Source organism: Marmota monax, unplaced genomic scaffold (genome assembly GCF_021218885.2).
Source record: "Marmota monax isolate L192 unplaced genomic scaffold, Marmota_monax_Labrador192_F-V1.1 WCK01_AAM20220418_F8-fsc00181, whole genome shotgun sequence".
Classification (NCBI taxonomy): Eukaryota; Metazoa; Chordata; class Mammalia; order Rodentia; family Sciuridae; genus Marmota; species Marmota monax.
In genome coordinates, this window is record NW_026694276.1 from 87950 (window position 1) to 109626 (window position 21677).

The 21677-nt window shown below is 39.8% G+C and overlaps 1 non-coding gene across 1 annotated transcript; it reads right to left on the reverse strand.

Annotated features, from left to right (window-relative positions):
• Positions 1-19326: 19326 nt before the first annotated feature.
• Trnav-cac (transfer RNA valine (anticodon CAC)) lies at positions 19327-19399 on the reverse strand. Its single transcript has one exon. It is a non-coding gene; the product is annotated as a tRNA-Val (tRNA).
• Positions 19400-21677: the final 2278 nt, after the last annotated feature.

The window sequence follows — 21677 nt, forward strand, 5'->3', positions numbered from 1 at the left end:
ATTAGCTAAACTTAAAAAAAAAAAATATTCTCCGGGGATCCTTGTGCATATCAGTTCTCAGAGGCAAGTTTTAATTCTATGATATAAAAGAAAAAAAATTAGTAAAACAGTGAAAAGAATATCATGCTTGCCAGAGTCTCAGGTGGAATCCTGGTTCCTTAAGCCACCAGTCTTAAGACTTTTATCATCATGGTTGTGATTGGTCTAGTCAGAATTTCCAGTGTAGTTTGAGAGCTTGAAATATAAACACTGATGATCTAAAGGAGGGGAAAAAGAAGAAAAACCCCGAGCAAAGAGGACTCTGACATAAGTTACGGACAGAGGTACTAGATCGAGGCCTTGGCACTATGGGATAGAATCTGAAGAAATGGCAAAGGCTTATTAAACATTCGCCAGCTGCCAGACACTATTCTAAGTGTCTAACTTGCATTATTTCATTTAGTTCTCACAACAATTTGATGAGGTAGGGAACTACTTTTCTCTCCATTTACCAATAAGGAATCCAAGGCACAGAGATGTTTTCATTTGCCTGAGGTCACACAGGAGAAGCAGGACTTGATCCAAAGTTGTAACACGATGTCTCTATATTTCTGTAATTTTTTTTTATACTGGGGATCGAACCCAGGGGGGGCTTAACCACTGAGCCACATCCCCAGCCCTTATTTATATTTTCATTTAGAGACAGGATCTCACTAAATTGCTTAGGGGCCCACTAAGTTGTTGAGGCTGGCTTTGAACCTATGATCCTCCTGCCTCAGTCTCCTGACATACTGGGATTACAGGCATGCACCATTACGCCCTGCTGTCTAGGTATTCTTAAGCCTTCCCTAGTAGCTATGCTGCTCCTTGACGATACAGTATGAGGAAGGCATTTTGAACCCTTGGCCCTGAGTACTTAGGACAACGATAGGAATAGTAATGATAAGAATTACTTGGTCCAATTCACAGAAGGATTCTCTGAAGCTTTTCAGGTAATGAATACAAATATTTGTAATAAAGACAGAGACATGATACTTACCTATTTATCTGAGTGAGGACCTGGCTCAGAGTTATAATTCAATACATATTTTCTGAATAAATGAATGAGGAGAAATGGATTTATGAAAAAGTAAAAGTCACTTCTCCCCAAACTCACTACATTATCTATTTGCACAGTCTTTTAACACAATCACACTTTAAATTTTTTTTTCATTTTTATTGGTTCATATTAGTCATACATAATATGAGGATTCATTTTGACATAATTATAACTGCATGAAGTATAACTTGCTCCCATTCAGTCCCCAATACTCATTGTTACCACCCCCCCTTTCCTTAGTCCTGTTCCCTTCCCTCTACTCTATTGATTTATCTGCTATTTACTTACATATTTTTATTAGTGTCATGTGGATGTAACTGATGGTGAAATTCACTGTAGTACATACATATATGTACATAGGAACATTAGGTCAGATTCATTTCACTCTTTTTTTCCTGATCGCATTCTTCCCCTCTCCCCCTTAATCCCCTTCTTCTACTTCCCTGATTTTTCTTTTATTTCGATGGATTCCCCCACCCCCACTCAGTGGTTGCTTCCACATATCAGAGAAAATATTTGACCTTTGACTTTCTGGATCTGGCTTATTTTACTTAGCATTATAGTCACCAGTTCCATCCATTTACCGGCAAATAACATAATTTTACTCTTCTTTATGGATGAGTAATACTCCATACACAATCTCTCTATCTCTCTCTCTCTCTCTCTCTCTCTCTCTCTCTCTCTTTCTGTTTGGCACTGGGAATTGAACCCAAGGGCTCTCAATCACTGAGCCAAAATTCCAACCCTTTTTATTTTTATTTTGAGATAGGGTCTCACTAAGTTATTTAGGGCCTTGCTAAGTTTCCGAGGCTGGCCTAACACTTGCAATCCCCCTGCCTCAGCCTCCAGAGCTGCTGGGATTACAGGTGTGCACCACCATGCCCAGCCACACACAATCACTCTTGAAGATAAATCTTATACTTGAAGTAAAAGTAGTGTAGACCTAAACATCTCCCGAGGGACTACTTGCATTTAACATGCATTTCGGGATTGATCTGTTTTGAAATAATTTCATTTAATAGTGAACACCAGGAGAGGTGGCCATTTATGGACTTTCAACTAGAGAAGGACAAGATTTTAAACTTTGTACCCAAAATATCAGTGAGCCCTATTCAAAAGTTTAAATATATTCACTTAATCCTGTCCCATAGCTGGAAATTATTACATCTCAAGAAGTACCTAGTTCAAAAAGTGAAGAAAGCTCTGAGCCCTGTCAAAACAGGAAATGGGTCTATATTGTTTCGTGTTGAGAAACTTGGCTCATAGAATGGAGCCTGGCTCATAATAGGTGCTCAAATATCTGTCAAATGAATTAATCTGATGGAGGTTGTTGGCTTGCTTTCTCTCTTCCAGGTAGAAATGGGAGCCCAGGAAGAGGCTGGGCGGGTGGAGCAGCAGCAGTCAGTCTTTAAGTTGCTTAAATGATGTGTGAGGAAGTGCTTGCCCAGAGGCAGCAACCCAGAAGACATTGGTCCCAGGCAGCTGCCCCTGAGGGCTTTCCCACTCAACCATGGGGACCTGTGCTTCTCTCCACGAAGCCAAGACTTTACTGTGCACCCAGAGTTCCCTTTCAATCATCAGGAGCTGAGTGCTTAGGGTGAAATGAATTTGGACAAAACCCAAGCTCTGTATGTCTGTGCACATGCACATACTGGGTACTGTCACATCTGTGTGCACAGCACACACCAATACATGGGGCTTGAATTAAACTAAATCAGGAATCCCCAACCAAATTACTGAACTCCAACAGAAACAAAAACACTCCTAATGAACCAGTTTGAACCAGAGCTGGTTTATGAAGGTTGTTGAACTCCTAGATCAAAGTGTCATTCAAAGAGAACATTAACCAAATTCATATTTCATTCATTTAAATTCACTTAAATACAACTACAATGTCTTTCATGCAAAAGCTATGTTCGATAGAAGATGAATAGACCTAGTTTTATAAATCAAACATATTTAACATCAGCAAATGAGTCGTACAAAATAATTTTATTCTAAATAGTTTTATAGAGAAAGATTCTACATGTGACAAGAATAATCACATATTACTTTATCTTTTAAACCAATTTAGACTTACACATATTTGGCTTTTCATAAAGTCCACAGAATATACATGCAGATACTTCTGGCCATGTAGATCAGGCTGTGTTGTTTTTCACCATTCTTTGAAGCTCCCTGTTCATCAAACATTTGGAATATTCCACTGAGACAATTTCGAAGAGTGACTGCTGTGATTTCCTGCCCAGGTTTCTGGCCAAGGTGTTGGACATTGCAATGACACCTGAAGCTTGCATAATGACACCACTGTGTCCAGGATGCAAGTGAACCAAAAAATGTTCAGTACACTCTGGTGGTGACCTCACATCCAACACTGGTCTAGAAGAGCTGCTGGAACTCAAGACTTTAAGAAGGAGTTGGATGAGGGTAGTGTGTAGACTCATCCCAGGATATTCCAGAGAGTGCACAGAGTATTTGATCACACACAGCACTGACTTTTGGCCCCAAGCCAGCCTTCAACGATTCACATGCAAGTAAATGGTTGATCTGACTTTCTCACTGTGAGATGTCTGTTCATAGCTTCCCTGGCCAATTAAGTTGTGGAATAATAACAGTTTCTAAACACATTGTCCTGTTCTAGCAGTTCATCATCTCGGCTTCTTTCTTTTGCAAGACTACATAAATTCTACAACAATTTTCTCAATTTTGTGAGTTATTTTTGTTATATAAACCTGATATTTGTCAACAGTGATTTTATGAAAGTTAATATTTTTTTAGAACTATTTTGATAGTTTTCTCACCATGAAGAGTTTTCAACCTAAATTTTTTTGTTTTTAATTTGTTTTGTGACCTTTTCTCATGCTTGCGTATAGACATATGCAGTATATGTATATATTTTCACTTTCCAGAAGAGTGCATCTTCTCAACTTATCTATAAAAATTGACTCTGTGGTTCATCCTATCAATATGTATCTTTGCTGTATCTCACTGTCTAAGTCCACAGTCTCTGATACGATTTTCTCAGAAAGTTCATCTGGGTCTGTATTAGAGGTTGACAGCAAATGTGTTGTATATATTTTTCAATTCTGAGGCAATTTTAAAGCTCAATATTTGTTTCTACTATGCTGAAAGCTTCTAGAGTTTTCTCTCCATATAGTTAAAAAGAATTATACAGTGAAAACATGTATACATGTTTGCTGTAAAAATTCAGTCTGCATCTCTAGTAAAAACTTAAATAGTGTTCATTGTTTTTTTTTCAGTTTCTTCTTTTGAAAGATGCATTTGGAGTCATAGTCCTTATGCCTAAACACTTAAGTTTGTTGGGATTAAGGTGAATCTTTTTGATCCAGGCGACTTTGCGTACTCATTAATTCCTTATAACAGTTATCATTATTTTAAGTGAAGTACATCATCATCAGCAATACCACTATCTTCTACCATACGATGAGCACCTACCAAATTCTGGGCTCTGTTTTAATTTAAAGTTTTGTTTTTAACTAGTAAGTGTTTTATATAATATATTGTTGCTGTTTTAAGAGTTGAAGAATATGAGGCTCAGACATGATAAATAACTTGTGTGAGCTCACATCACCAGTAATGGGCAGATGTAGAATTTGAGCTTAATCCATTTGCTCAGATCCATGTGTATGTAAGTCACATGCCGAAGTCAGCTCATGACCACTGACTCTGCAATATCTCTTCCTGATTTTACCTCCAGGGACATCACTTTGTTAGGTAGAAATTTGTCACCTTTGCCGACCTGATTTTTACCACTTTGTGTGTTCTTCTTTGCCAAACTTCCTCTGAAGAGAAAAGACCACAGAAGAAAGCTATGGGAGTGGTGAAAGGAAATAGTTTCCAGAAACCTTTGCCAAAAATATATCCTACTAGATTTTGTGACTGAGTGAGCTATGAAAAGTTCCACAGCCAGAAAGTCCCATGGATACACACTCTGTGCCCATCCTCAGTCCCCCACAAAGCAGTTTTTTTTTTTTTAAATGGAAGTTCCATCAATGTTTGCACACTCTTAAGAAGGCTACGTTTCAACTCCTGGTACTTCGGCATCTCCTCTGAATTTCTCACACACTCTTGGGTGGAAAGGGGATTCTGCAAATCTAGTTAAGCCAAATCTTCAGGGGCTGATTATACAGGTCATGGATAATCCAGCCCCCCACTTCCCCTCCTCCTCCTCACCTTCTGGCCTTTTTACTGCTCATTAGCACCTCTGCCAGGGACCTGGGCTTGGGAAGGAGTGAGTGGGTGTGGAAGGCTCATCAGCCCACCTGGCTCCTGGCCAACAACTCTTGTGTAGGTTTTGTTGGGAGGAGTAACCTAGAGACGAGGTAAATGGATCCTTGGCACACGGGGACCATTTAGCCTAGTGACTGATATTGGCTTCACCAGCCCCCAACACTCTGTACTCCGATGCCACAGATCATTAGGTTGGCTGTATTAAGAGTTGTCCCGCCTCATGGTTGTTTTATTCATTTCAATACATTTCACTGGTGGCCAATTAAGTTAACGCCATTTGTGGGTGTGGTTGAGCACTGAGCAGTATCAAAATAAAGGCTCTTGATAGCAAGTTGTCCTTTGGAGAAGCAAAAGGTTACTTACTATGCCAAGATTTTAGGGGTGGGGCTGGGGATGTGGCTCAAGCGGTAGCGTGCTGGCCTGGCATGCGCGGAGCGCTGGGTTGGATCCTCAGCACCACATAAAAATAAAGATGTTGTGTCCACCGAAAACTAAAAAATAAATATTAAAAAATTCTTTCTCTCTTAAAAAAATTCTCTCTCTCCCTCTCTCTCTCTCTAAAGAAAAAGATTTTAGGGGTGTCTCCTAGGTATCTACCCCTTAATGCTTCCTGAAATTGAAATGATATTTTTGATACCATATCTTCCTGAAAAAAAAATACACCTAATCACTATAAAAACAAACAAACAACAAGCACACTAGTAATACTTGGTTGTGGATTTACCTTTTTCACTAATGAATTTATTCATCAAATATTTAAGCATCTCCAATAAGTGAGATACAGTGCTGGGGATGTGGTCCTCAGTAAAATAGACATGGTCTCTTCTTTCACCTTGTTTGAAGTCTTTTTTGGGAAGATAATCAAAGAAATAAGCTGAACAAATGCAATCACAAGTTCTGATCCTACGCAGCTAACAAGTAAGGCACAGTTACATAGAACAATGGAGTTTCATGCTTGAGATGTGGCAGGGGTGATCAGAGAAGATTTCTCCATGGAGACATTAAACAGGTACCTAAGGAATGACTTAGTCACATGTAACTATTCTTTTTTTACCAGACTGAGGAACACAGTCATCTGAGGCTTTAGAATAAGTTTTACCTTCTAGGAACTGAAAGAAGACCAGTGTGACTTGGTGTATATGAGGGAGAGGAGTGGCCGGAAACTCAACCGGAGAAGTAACTGGGGACACAAGTGGATGGGGGTAGATTTAGGGCTTTAGGACAAAATAAGAAATTTAGAATTGGCTTTCTAGGTGAAATAGGTAGGTGTGTTAGGCTTCTCCAGAGGAACAGAACGAACAGGATGTGTGTGTGTGTGTGTGTGTGTGTGTAAATAAACACAGACATAGAGATAGAAGAGAGAAAGTATGGAGAGAGAATCAGGCATTGGCTCCTATAGTTACTGTGACTGAGAAGTCCAGATCTAGACCAGCCAGTGGCACAGTCCCAGGGCAAGTTCTGAGTTCCGAGAAGTGGGTGACCCACTGGTATAAATTCCAGCCTGAGTCTGTGTCTGAAGGCAGGAGAAAGCTGATGTCCCAGCTTGAAGATACGGGGGGGGGGGGGGGGGTTAGAGAGAGAACGAACTCTTTCTTACTGAATATTTTATTCTGTCCTTCAGAACTTCGATGGATTGAATGGGGCTGAGGCCCACTCACACCGAGGAGGGCAGTTGGCTTTACTCAATGTTATGGTCTAAATATTAGTGGCCCCCTCCACAATTTATATGTGGAAATATAATCTCTTAATAGGATAATATTGAGAGATGAGACCTCGGGTAGGTGATGAGATCAGGGGGGTTCTTTGCTTTTGATGGAATTGTTGCCTGTTACAGTCTGGATCTTTAAAAATTCAAATGATTTGTTCTCTCTCTTCCATCCTTTTCCTTTTCCTTTGTTTTCTTTCGAGGAGGACTTCACTGTGTTACCTAGGCTAGCCTGGAACTCCTGGGCTCAAGTGACCCTGTTGCTTCATCCTCCACGTAGTTGGCACCACAGGCATGCACCACTGAACCTAGATAATTGTTTGGATTTGGGGTGTTCCCCAGAGATCCATGTGGTAAAGACTTGGTCTCACACGTGACACTAATGAGAGAAGTGAGAGCTTTAAGGTGGGACGCCCCGTGGAGGTCTTTAGGACACTGGGGGCATTCTCTTGCAGGGCGCTGTGAGCCTCCAGCCTCTCCCCTGTCCTCTCTAGTCCTCCCTGACTCACCAAGAGATGAGCAGTTTTGCTCTAACACGTGCTCCCTCCATCAGGTGCTGCTTTATCATGGCCAATCAAACATGGAACTATGAGCCAATATAAAAATTTTCTCCTTAAAAGTTGATTGTCTCAGGTTTTTGTTATGATAAAAGATGAGGAACACAATGACCTTAAAAAAAAAAAAGAGGGCCTTGTGTCCCTTGAAGTCACAGAGAGAAAATGCCATCTATGAGGAATGGGCCTTCAATAGACACTGGGATCTGCTGGAACTTGATCTTGGACTTCTCAGCACAGATTCTAGAACTGTGAGCAAGTTTCTGTTGTCTATAAAGGACCCAGTCTAAAGTATTTGGTTTTAGCTGCACAAACGAAGACACTCAGCGGTACCCATTCAACTGTAAATCCTATCCAGAAACACCCTCACAGGTACATCAGGACATAATGTTTGACCAAAGATCTCAGGATTCATTGGCCTAATCAAGTTTAAACTTAAAAATAACCATCACAGACAGACACAGTAATATGAAAAATATTTTTAGAACCCCACTCTGGCTGCTGCCTGGCAAATGTAAATAGGGAGACCAGTTAGAAGGCTATCTTGAGAGTCTAGAGGAGAGAGGGTCATGAGATGTACTGGCGTTACTGAGTGTAGAGGTGAGTGGATAGACTTGCCTATGGACTCAAGATGCATTTTGAAGGTAGAATTTATGAGACATGAACTGCCCATGTGTCGGGATTAGGGATCATTGTAATCCCGGTGTCTGCATTGACCATGGTTCTATTTTGAGATGAGGGTGGGGGGGCTGGGGAAGAATTAGGGGAGGGGTATAGAAAGAATTAAGAATTCTGGTCTTTAACATGTTCATCTTGATGTGCTTCTTCCCTGAGATCTAATTCATCATGTCCATAAATATATTATGAACAGTCTCCTGAAATAAAAAGCAGAGAGCAGTTATTATTGACAGCAGGAATGTTCCAGCTGGAGTTCATACGTCAGGCATTGTGCATGGCTTCTAGTGATTTTATTTTTCCTGAGTACTCATAACAATCTAGTGCACACATCTTTAGAATTTTGATGGAAATTAATAAAGTTTATGGAAAGCTTTATTTTGCTATTTTTGTGGATTAGTTAAAACAGTTTTTTTTTAGTCTCCTTCCCCATAATCTTAAAACATATTGTTGATATAAATCACCACAAATTGTTGATGGTGATTCTGAGCTCTTGCCAATCAGTTCTTTTAACATTAATAACCTCTCACGTGTATGCAATTTTCTAAGAGTGTGATCTGCATTTACTTATTTGAACCTTACAACGCCTCTGGGAAGTTGTTATCATTGGCTCCATTTTAGATGGGGAAAATAAGGAAGAGAGGTCTATTTACTTTTCAAAGGTCATGTAGCAAGTGACAGGGTCAAGATCATATTATAGATTTTTAGAGTCATATCCTAAGAGCACATGATCTCTTGACTATCAAGTCCTATTGCCTCTTGAATATAATCTGTATGAACTCGCCAACTTAAATCACTTTAATTGTCTGAGTCAGTGTTTCCAGAGCTAGCTGCTCATCAGAGTCACCTAGAGAGCTCATTAAGAAGGTTCCCTGGTCCACTCAGACCTTCTAAATCAGTGTCTGTTAGAACGGAGGTTGGAAATCTGTGTCGTTCACAAGTTTTCCAAGTAATCCTGATGTAGCCAATCTGTGGAACGACATTAGGGAATGAGAGATATGAGTTACTTTTATTACTTTCTATCCTCTGAGAATAAATTTCCTTTTTTAGTGGTACTTGTTCTATTTTTCCCCATTTGTAGGCCATTCTCCTTCATTATAAACTAAAAGCTCAATATAAGAGCTGGGAGTTTTGCTTCCCACATTCAGGTGAAGATCATTTGTCTACATTTCTCCATTTATTCAAAGTATAATTTACAATTTAGGAATGATATTTTAACTCTTTTCCAGGAGATAGAATGTCAAGATTTCCTAAGATTCCTTTAATAGCCACAGGATTTCACCACAAAGTCTAGTTGTTTTCAATTTGGAGCAAACTGAAATTGAAGGATATAATTTTAATTTCTGATTTTCTTGTCAGGAGACTTCTAATTTAATCCAGATTAAAGAACAGTCTTCAAATATTGTTCCCATGTCGTAACTTTAATATTTTTTTAGTTCCAACCCCTATAAAATGAGTTAAGGCTATGTTTTTTTGTGTTTGTTTTATTCAAGATTGGACCTCTTCAAAATTGTGACAGAGGCAATTGGTCAATTGTGCTGTTCCAGTTACCACTTTGAGGCCACTCTGAGTTCTTCTGTGTCCCCCTCAGTGGTAACTTAGGACTTGACATGCCCTTTTCTGGTATGGTGATAAATCTTTTCACTCTCCCTGGGACTGGGGGGTTTCTTGGGATGTGGGGTTTTCAGAGCTAAAACTGGTTCAGTCTCAAAGCTGAGACACTTAGTCACTCTACTTGTCCTGTAGCAAGAGGCCCAGCAGAAAGGAACATTCTCATTTCCTCCCATGTTCTCAGTTGTTATCAGCATGTACTCCACAGAAAGAACGGCTTTACCTAAAGACACCTGTGGTTAGTACCATGTTTGCACAAACCATGGTGTTGGTGGGCATCCTGGGCAAAGAGAAGTCAAGAACTGGAGACAATATCCAGAAACCAGTTGTTTTAGTTTAGTTACCTTTTTAGTTATCTTTTTACTGATGTGAACAAAAGACCTGACAAGGACAATTAACGGAGGAAAAGTTTATCAGGGAACTCTCGGTTTCAGAGGTCTCACTCCATAGACAGCCAACTCCATGGCTCTATGTCTGAGGTGTGGCAGCACATCATGCCCCCAGTGATCCACCTCCTCCAGCCATAGCCTACCTGCTATTAGTAGAACCAAAATTAGTTCTTATCAGCAAATTAATGCACTGATTAGGCTAAACACCCATTACCCAATCATTTCACCTTTAAACACTCTTGTGTTGTTCTACACATGAACTTTTGGGGATACCTAATATCTAAACCAGAACACCATTCTTTTTCCTCCTTCTACTGAGGAATCAAATGCAATTTCTTGGTACGTTTTCTGTTTTCACTTCAGGCCTTTCCCATAGTACCACATGCACTTTAGCGGCTGAGAGTTTCACTGCAGATGAGTAAATTCTTTTTACGCTAAGTTTCCTCAGTCCTGATACTCTGGACCTAGGTTTTTATTCCAGTGTTTTCATAGCAAGAATTTGATGGGCAATAATTCAGTCCCTTCATGAGGAAACACAGTTAGATTTTATGTCTTTCTTAGTCAATGCCAAAATATTTGACAGGGTATCATACATAATTGCCAAACATATTCATCTTTTTACCAACAGCCCAGACGTGGACTCTTGTAGCAGGCTTTTTTTCCAGAATAAGAAACACATTCCATCTTGGGATAGTTCTTGGGAAAGTTCATCTCATTTAATACTTTGGTGGAAAATGACTTGACCCATATATAGATTTCATCCAAGGACATAAAGGGAGGTTATTTAGATAGCACATGACCATCTATGCTTCAAAGGTTGGTTTCCAGATGTACAACAAGAGTTTTCTAGCTATTTTTTCTGTATATTTTCAATATTCTTCTATGTGCTTTAAAGTGCTTTTTAAGTGGTCAAAGGCTGAGAATCAATGGGAGACTACTGGGAAATCATTTGGGAAGCTAAACATGGCATTTAAGTTCAGTTTAGACCTTGCCCCTGGAAACAGTGGAAAACCTCATGTCACCCATCACCTTTTCTCATTGCACCATGGTTTCTCATTGCAGATTGGATTTTATGTATGTGTTTATCTGTTTAATGTTCAGTCCTCGGTTCCCATCGACCCCCATGTGCTTATAAACATTGGTGATTCTCTTCTAGTTTTCAAGTTACATGGTGTGGTTATTCCTATTGGTGGGGCCATATACTAACTAAGCTTTTCAGAAATGGGGGTACATTGTGTGGGCAGGGTGTGAACTCCTCTCAGATGTCAGTAAGAAATAAAATACATCAAGGTACTTCTGGAGCTTAGGGAAATTTTAGATGTCTCCCTCTTCAAACTCTCTTCCCTATTATTTGATGGACATGTAACCTTTTCATCATTTACCTTTTCTTATGTTTGCCTTAACTTTTCTACTTCTTCCCCTTGCCTGTCCCCACAAGTAGTATGGGTGGGGGCCATTGTTGGGCTTGACTGTCAACAAGGGTCTGGGACCCTGTTATATTGCTTGCCAAATCCAGTTCAGCTTTTCTTTTTCTAGGGCCTACATCTAGTCTCAATGGCATTGATTCTAATTTCCATTGACCAAATTCTACCCCTTCTTCTGAGTGCACCTCAAACACTACGTCTTCTTTGAAGCTTTTAGGCTTATCTTTCTCTCCTTTTATTCTCCATTGCACTTCAGTACTGCTGATCAAATTCTTAAGTTGCCCTGCAGCCTCTTGAGGGTACATCTCATCTTTTTTCCTCATTGGCAACCTTCCATAACAGGTATTGTCCTCCATTTAGCACAGCTTTACACATATTAGCCCAATCTGCTGGCGTCATGTTCAAGTTGTTAATGGATTCGACCATGCTTACAGTGAAGGGTGCTTGAGGACCATAGGTTGTTACAGCCTCTTTTAGCTGCTTCACTGTTTTGAAATTTAAAACTTGGTAAAATCGCTGCCCTCCTGCCTCAAATACAGGGCATGTTAATATTTGAGATCTTGTCTCAGGATCCCAACTATCAACTGTGGGGGTTGGGGGCCTCCTAGCATATGGAGGTGGCGCTGTTGGTTGGACACTTACGCCCTCTGGTGATAGAAAGGTGTTAGTAGCAGTCTCCTGTAGAGGTGGTGCTGTTGGTTGGACACTTACACCCTCTGGTGTAGAAAGGTGTTAGTAGCAGTCTCCTGTTGTAACTTTCCCCCTGATGGCTTTTTCTGTTTTACACTTTCTTTCTCTGTCTGACTAGCTTGAGAGGCCTTCTCTTTTACTTGAATCTTTTCCTCTGTCTGACTAGCTTGAGAGACCTTCTCTTTTACTTGAATCATTATGTCTTCTTCTTCCTCTACCATTTTCTGAACTGAAGGCTTTGGACTAAGCAAACAAGATATGAACGTCCACAATGGCAATGTGCCAACTGGCAGAGTCCCTGGGCTTTTCTTTTCTATTCTTTTTAAATCTTCACCATGATGGTTCCATTGTGATATATTTAACAACTCCTCCTTAAAAAGCCATGGGCTACATTTTTGTATTGTATCAACGTATGCCCTGATTGTTCTTGATTTTACTGAGATGCCTCCTTCCTCTAACAATTTACTTAACACTCTTTCAGTTTGTTTTTTACTAATTTCTGATTCCGTATTTCTACTATAATACAACCCAACAAGATGACGCCAAACAAAACTGAAACAGAGTGAAACAAAATTGGAACAACACAAAATCATTATAATAGCCTCCTGAAATGTCCATCAGTCCTTTCTCCCTATCTGTTCCTCAGATGTGAGCGGTTTTTCTTCCATCTTACACATCTCCAGGGACAGGCAACTTAAAACAAAAGTGAAACAAAATAACAAAAGAAGAATCTTAAAATGGCTACCCATCCTCTCGCCCTGCCCTCAGGGGCGAGCAGTTCACTTACCCTCAGTCGCTCCCTGTGCGAGCCACCAAATGCCGCAGTCTGGCTGGGCACAATCAGGAGCCACTTGTCAAAAGAAACTAACTTTATTTTTAGAACCACACACGCCAAACAAAACAGCCTCTCAGGAAAAACCCTCAGAGCCTCAACTGCCACCACCGGCTTTCCACAAGCCTCTCTCTCCCACACAAGCTTCTCTCCACCTCCCACAATCCTCCTGCTCTTGAAGCCGATTGGCTGGGTCACGTGGGCAGAGCCAAAAAAGTCCCCCAATGAGCAGCTCCGTGGTCTGAAAGGGCAGGGAAACAGCCCAATGAGCATCACCGCAGAGGAGCCAATCAGCTAGATGTTGCTGGGGCCGCTGTGAGCCAATCATCAGCCGGCAGTTGGAAGTTTGCTGGGGCCCCTTCGGCTGTGGCTCTCAACACCTGGTACTACAACCACCACAAAAATTCTGCATATGACTTGGCTCTGAACAACTATCAACCACTTCTTGTAATGATTGAAATTCTCAGAGCCACATTTTAAATGTACCTCATCCACTCAGTAGGACTATAGTGTACTGTAGACCTGGATGCAAGAAAAGACTACTGACTCCAATTAAAATCAAATTAAAGCAAGCTTATTATTAAAATCAAATTAAAGCAAGCTTATTATTTCGACTGGCTGGGCTGCCTCTCCCACCCAAAACCGCAAGAACAAGACAGCAACCGCATATTTCCTGCAGTCCAGCTTTATAGCCCAGAAAGTTACACAAAGGGGGGTTACAGATAACAGAATTCTGACGAGCGTAACACAAATAGTATTTTACATTTTTTGCTGGCTACAACATCAGAATTTATGAGGATCATTAGAGCCTCAGAGAGGGTCGTTATCTGGCCAGGAAAGACCAAGATTTGTGAGGCGTCACTAAAGTTTCAGAGAGGGCTACTATCTGGTCAGAGAGCCAGGCATGGGTGAGTTCAAGGCATGGGCAGGCATTCCAAGCAGGTTCAGAATTTGCAGTAATTTATAGTAAAGCTGAAATTATCTTTTCATAGATGGCTCCCAATTTTAAGAAAAGATCAGGTTGGGTCTATCAAGTACAAAAGAGAAATAATTCTGAAAACAATAGAACAAAGGCAACTTACATAGCTATATTATCTCATTTCCTACTGATTTTCTTCCCTGAAAAAGCTTCTTGTCAGACATGAGCATGTCAATAAACATAATGGCAATTACAATTAGGTGCTAAGTGAAGAGGAGAGGAGAAAACGGAGCCCAGCCAAAGATGAAAAAAGATAGACAAGCACTGGAAGTGAACCTTTCTTTCAGGACCATGAAAATTTGAAATGATCAAAAATGGAAAAACATAGATGCCTCACGTAAAGACTGCCTGAGAGAAAGAGAAATCAGGTGAGGCAAAGGCTCCTATCTCATTGCATCTTACCTGTGAGGAGAGTAAGTCTTGCCATGCCCTTAGTACTGCTCCAGGAGAGCCTGGGTTTGCTTTTATACCATCTGAGTCTCTGAACAGTAAATGGAGAGTTTTAAACCAGGACTTGTGCCACAGCTAATCCACTAATCCTTCTGTCAATAGGACACCTCCCCTAGGACACTGCCCCCTGGACCTCCCACCAGCTGCACCACCTTCCCAGCCCAAGAAGGAGGAACCATGCCACACTTCCCTTTAGGGAGGTGGAGTCCATCACTATAGAAATCACTGGCCCTAATAGCTTTCTTGGCAGTTCTCACAGCTGATAGGCATCTATTTTGATTCTGTGGTTAGGTTTTCTTTTGAGTACATTTTGTGACTGATATCAAATCATGTCCTTATTGGAAAATAAGTAATAGAACCCTTAGAAGTTATTAGTTGATTTATCAACCTTTCTTCTTCATGGAATTTTGCCTATGGAATTTGGACAATCAGTGCCAAAGGTACTTTCCCTTTGTAGGTGCTACTTTCTGAACATTTTACTTTGGAATGACTTCAAGTTATGATGACATGATAATTGTATCTAAGACTGTTTGTTTCCTGAAAAGTTTCCTCTCAGGCCACCAAGAACCTCCTGTTGTTCCCTACTTTCAAGTTATATCCAGGACATGCTAAAAGAATTCTGTTTCATGTTGCTGATGGATAGATGGGTATGAATACTGAAATCAGTTTCTTTTTTTTTTTTGTAGAAATATTTGGAATTGACAATTTTTAGAATTCTCTGCTTAAAATTAATGCCAGTTTGCTCTTTCCTAACACCACCCATTGTCATTCTCCTACAGTGAATTTCCATTTCAGCCCCAGTGGTCTATTCATGGTCCTGAGATCTTGTATGCCTCTGCTCAAGTTGCCCCTCCACCTCTTGTCTGGACGGTCTCCTTCTCCTCCTTGCCTATCTCCATCTTAGCAATTCTTCAAATCCAGATTAGATCCTCTCTTTGTATTTGAATGATCTCCACTTCTTTTTAATTAATCTATGTGCTCCAGCATGTGGCTGTAAAGCCTATATGGTATGATCTTGTGACAACTCCTGGAATTCAGTTAGTGAATATGGATGTCCATCACGGGATGGTGGCACCTTAGTAGGGGGTTTATTTATTTATTAGTTTGTGTCTGGACTGGTTTTTCCATTATTATATTTGGAAACTGTATTGTCCCCATTCCTTCTATGATAGTTAAGTCTGGAGTGTTTTGTTCCTGTGCTCGTCAGTTTTTCACTGCTGTGACCAAAATGCCCGATGAGAACAACCTGGAGGAGGAAGAGATTTGGGGGGCTCATGGTTTCAGAGGTTCATTCCATGTCCACCAGTTTCACTGCCATGGGCCTGAGATGAGGCAGGGCCTCATATTCAAATGCACAGCAAGGGAAAGCTACTCAGCTCATGGTGGCCCAGGAACAAAGAGAGAAAGGAGAGGGACTGCAGGAAGTTGAACCCTTCCAGGGAACATCCCCAGAGTCTCAAGTCCTCCATCCATGTCCCACTCACCTGGAGTTACCACAGGTTAGTCCATTTAAATGAGGATGGACTCTTCAGGCTTCAGATCTCATAATCTAATCACTTCACCTCCTGCATTAATACAGGAGCTTTTCAGGGACACCTCATATCCAAACCACTGTCCCCATTCACAGGACCAGAGAAAGTCTAGTAGAATTGTTGTCAAAAAAGATTTCTATTGTACAAATATTGTACAAACAATACCAACTAACACTATAAATACCTGTTATGGGACAGAGGTTGTACCTAGTGCTTCTAGCACCATGTCCGTGCCCCAAACCAATTCTAACAATATTGAAATACTAGAGAGACATGAGGAAGCTCACTGAATCAAAGATGAGAATGCAGAGCCTCCCTTGGACTTGACTGATATCAAGTCCTTTGCAGGCGAGGGAGTGGGACGGGGTCTAGGTTAAATGAAATCAGACTTTCATTTTCCATCCATGAACACCTCCTCACAGGATTCAAGATCCTGCAGCGCCAGACCCTCAATGAGGCAACAACAGGTCACTTAGATCCACATTTCCAACGGGACTGATCACCAAATGAAATTTTAAAAGAATGAAGAGTAAATGCAGAGTGATGAAAAATAACACTTTCATCAGAAAACTCGACTTCATTATTTCCTCTAGCCTATAAAATGAAATATTTCTATCACGCCAATTTTGCCGATAAGAAAATTGATCAAACAGCTATTAAGCAGAAGAGCAAGGATTTAGTGCCAAGACTAACTGCCTCCATCATGGAAACCTAATATTTGTGCTGCGTTGTCTCCTTGTGTGGAGAAGGTCAGTATGTGGTCCAGATTGACCTGGGTGAGGCAATTTCTTGAGGGAGCCAGGAGAATATGGTTGGATCAAAGAACCAGAATTATGTCAAATCAAAGTTGGTGAAGGTGCCTCCCCTCTCACTGTCTTGACAAGGTCAAGTGAAGCTGGCAAAACCGCGCTGGCTGGTGGGAAACCTCGACCATGATACCCCTTTTTACGTAATTGGGACTTCTCATTTTCATGCTCATGTTCCTGACAGGAGGCATGAGTATGTTAAATGCTAAACCAAATTAAATTTCAGATGGCTAGAACATAACAGGTAGTTCATGCCTTGAAGGCTGTTCTACTATGTCTCAGCATATCAAGGACAAAGCAGAAGGCTGCTCTTCTATCTCAGTACATTGAGGACAAAACTGATAATGGACAACAATCATTCTGTGAAAGGTCACGAGAATTTGAATCACCCCATTGATTATATCAACTAAGAACTCAAGCCCATGTTTTTGGCTTCTTAGAATGTCTAATCATTATGCTAATTGCACAAATCCCACCATCTGTAGTCTTATTTTTGAAGGAAAGACATGTTATACACTTAGGAAAGTTAAGAAATATAAAGATACATTCTCCTCTTTTCTATAAACCCTCTTTTACTTCACATAGGGATTTATGATGAGCATAGTTAATATTGGCAGTAAGTGGACTGAGGTTTGGAACTTGCCTTTTACTGAGAGCGATTATAAAGATACAAGAACAAGTGCACCTTGACTAAGAAACAAAGAAACTCTTTGAGAAAGCAGCTCAACCAGTTTTATGAGGATAAATGTAGGAATTAATTAAAATAGCTTTATAAGACTTTAAGGATGGTTTATAGACTTTAAGGATGGTTTATAGACTTTAGGATATTTTTAGTATAAGATTTAAGGGAACTTCTTTAGGTGGGAATTTTAGATTAGAAATAAAGTGCAGGTGTACTTTAAACTTAAAGGTTAATGATAGGTTAGGAGATTTAGAGTCTGGTTACATAGTTTGGCATTAGTTAATAAGAAATTAGCATATCTTGGGAAAAATAGTACATCTTGGGAAAATCTGAAAAATGTAAATTAGTGATGTAATTTATTAATGATTCTGTACCCTTAATAATTGATAAGTAAATGTCACATCCTGGGAAAATGTAAATTAATGTTACATTTTTCTGTACCTCTAATGATGGTTAAGGAAATGTCACGTCTTGGCATGATTTTGAAATTATATAATCAATGATGTATTCTGAATCCATAATGATGAGAAAAATTGCAATAAAAGATGACCCAGAGAAAGCTGCATTAGAGCTCCTGGAGATTGCTCCAACGGAATGATTCCTGTCTCATCCTTTTCATGGAGGCCACTCATCCTTCAGGACCCCATGGACCCCGCTAAGGCAGGACCCCAGCACAAAGTCAAGCACGTGCAAAAGTGAACAAGGGCAGCAGCCCCGGCTTTATCCTAATCAGCACTGTTAGTTCTAGCTACTGCTCCTGTTCAGTGAGGTATTTTCTATTGAATTTGGCATCTAGATCCTTCAAAGTAAATGATCTGACCATAGATAACATTCCTTCTTAGGAGCTCCTTAGGAGTTCCCTTCAAACTTGAGCCAGGAGAGCCCTGTCATACTGGTCTCCCATCAGAGCATTTGGAGTTTGGAAAGAATTCCCACCAAAAGATTTATAGGACCAATAAAGGTTTAAAATCGTCAGCATGGTGTATCCTTTCATATTATTTTTTTAAAATAAGTTAGTATTAATTGTAGTCCCTTTAAACTTTGTTTTAAAAACTATTAGTCTTTGTAAGCTCTTGAAAAAATCTACTGTACCCATGAGTTTAGATATGCATTTAACAAAAAAATTTAAATGAAAATGCTATTTATCTAGTGTAGAAAAGATATTATTATCCTAAGTATTAGTCTGCATGTGCTTTCCCAGTTAGATGATCAGATCAATTCCCCTGAGTAAACACTATCTTGAATTTTGTATTATTTATTTGTTTTTTTAAAATAATTTTATTATTTATGTCCCTAAATAATATACTCATTAGTTTTTATGCTTTTATTAGCACATTATAGTTATTCATTAGTTTTACATTAATTTATTATAGTTTATTAGTTTTAATATATTCATTATTTTTTAATTTATATAAGTAAAATAATAACACATATTGCTTTTTAACTTGTTATATATGACAGCAGAATGCATTACAATTCATACTACACATATAGAGCACAAGTTTCATATCTCTGGTTGCAAAGTAGACTCACACCATTCGTGTCTTCATACATGTATTTAGGGTAATGATGTCCGTCTCAGTCCACCGAGTTGTAAAATGATAAAACATAGTGTTTTGTTTCTTGTATTTTAAGCTCAGCATTAAGTTTTTCTTTTTTTTTTTTCTTTGGTGGTGCTGGGGATTGAACCCAGGGCCTTGTGCATGTGAGGCAAGCACTCTGCCAACTGAGCTACATCCCCAGCCCCTTAAGTTTTTCTTCAAAGCACAAAGATAATTTTTTCTTAGTTCATTATAGATACACATGATATTGGGGGTTCATTTTGACATAATTATACAAACATGGAACATGATTGGCTCCGATTCAGTTCCAAGCACTTGCCCTTTCCTGCCCCTCTTCCCTCCCCTGTTTCCTTCCCTCTACTCATCTTACTTCCATTTATTTATGTTTTTAAAACCTTAGTACATCATGGGTTTACATAAAGGAGAAATTCACTGTGGTATCTTCACATATGCACATGGGAAAGTTTGGTCACTTCATTCCACTGTCCTCCCTTAATCCATCTTTACTCTTTCCCCTGAAATCACCTTCCTATATTGTACTCATCTTTTTTCTATATTCATGGAATTCCCCCCTCCCTCTCCCTCCCTCCCTCCCTCCCTCTCTCTCTCTCTCTCTCTCTCTCTCTCTCTCTCTCTCTCTCTCTCTCTCCCCACCCTTATTTTGGTCTAGCTCCTGCATGTGAGAGAAATCATTCAACCCTTGACTTTCTTTGCCTGGGTTAGTTTTACTCAGCATGATATTCTCCAGTTCCATCCCTTTACCAGCAAATTCCATCACTTCATTCTTCTTTATGATGAAGTAAAATGCCATTGTATTAATATACCCCATTTTCTTTTCCATCTGTTTGTTGATGGGTACCTAGGCTAGTTCCATAGCTTGGCTATTATGAATTGTGCTGCCATAAGCATTGATGCGGCTGCATTCCTATAGTATAGTGTTTTTGGATCTTTGGGATATATGCCAAGGAATGGGATAGCTGAGTCGTATAATGATTTTGTTCCCAGTTTTTGGTTTCATTCCTAGTTTTTTGAGGCATCTTCATACTGCTTTTCAGAGTGGTTATATAATTTGCAGTCCCACCAACAATATATGAGTATGCCTTTTCCCCCACATGCTCATCAACATTTATTATTATTTATATTCCCAATAATTGCCATTCTGACTGGTGAGATGAAAACTGAATTTAATTTTTATTTGAAAATGGAATTTAATTTTGATTTGCATTTCCTTGTGTTATAGTTTAGATATTAGCTGTTCCCCCAAACCTCTAATGTGAGACAATGTGAGGAAGTTTAGAGGTGAAATGATGGGTTATGGAAATTTTAACTTAATCCTTGGATTAATCCACTGTAACAGATTAACTGGGTCGTAACTGTAGGCAGGTTTGGTCTTGCTGGAGGAGGCCGTCTCTGGGGGTTGCCATTGGGGTATATATTTTGTCCTTGTTGAGCAGAAGTCACTCTCTGCTTTCTGGTAGCCATGTCCTGAGCCACTTTCTTCCACCACATTTTTCTTGTATGATGTTCTGCCACATCTTGGGCAAGGAGTAATGGAGTGGCCATCTATGAACTGAGACCTCTAAAACTGTGAGACCTCTAAAACTTTTCCTCCCTTAAAATTGTTCTTGTCAGTTCTTTTGGTAACAGCAGCAAAACAAAACAAAACAAAAACAAGCAATTAAACAAACAAAAAACCTGACTAAAACACCCTGATTGATAGAGATATTGAACATTTCTTCATTATTTATTGACCATTTGTATTTCTTCTTTTAAGAAGAGTTTCTTTAGTTCTTTTGCCCATTTATTAATTGGGGCTTTTTTGGTGTTAAGTTTTTTATGTTCTTCATATATTCTGGATATTAATCAAGAACACAAGTCCATTCATGATAATAGCAAAAAGAATGAAAGCTACAAAATACTGTTGAAAGAAATTTTAAAACACATAAATCAATGTTCATGGATTGAAAAACTTCATGTTTTTAAAATGTTTAGGGAGAGAAATGGCAGATGAGAGGAAGAATGCACTTCTAGGAGTTTCTCAGCATCACTTAGGAAGTGGGAAGACTGCTCCTCAGCGAGGTGGGTTATCAGGTAAACTCACTGAAACCCAAAACTGGTCTGTAAAGGAAACCACAGAGACACAGAGAGTCAGAAACTTTGAATGTAAGAAATAATACATTAGCCGTGCACCATCTTGTCAGGTGGTGGCCACTGAGGGGCTGGGGGAGACTACACAGTGTGACAGCAGTATGCAGAATAAGAACAAATTATTATTATTTTTAATTGGCTTCAGGGAACCTTTGGATATGAGAGGGAGACTGATCTTAATGAACACAGAGTTCCACCGGGAATGTGGTTCACAAAAAACAACCCCAAATTACTTGGGTCTCTTGGCCAGATAGCTTGGAGGGAACTGAGGTCACTGGCCCAGAAAGTGACCATGAGTATGGCCTGGGA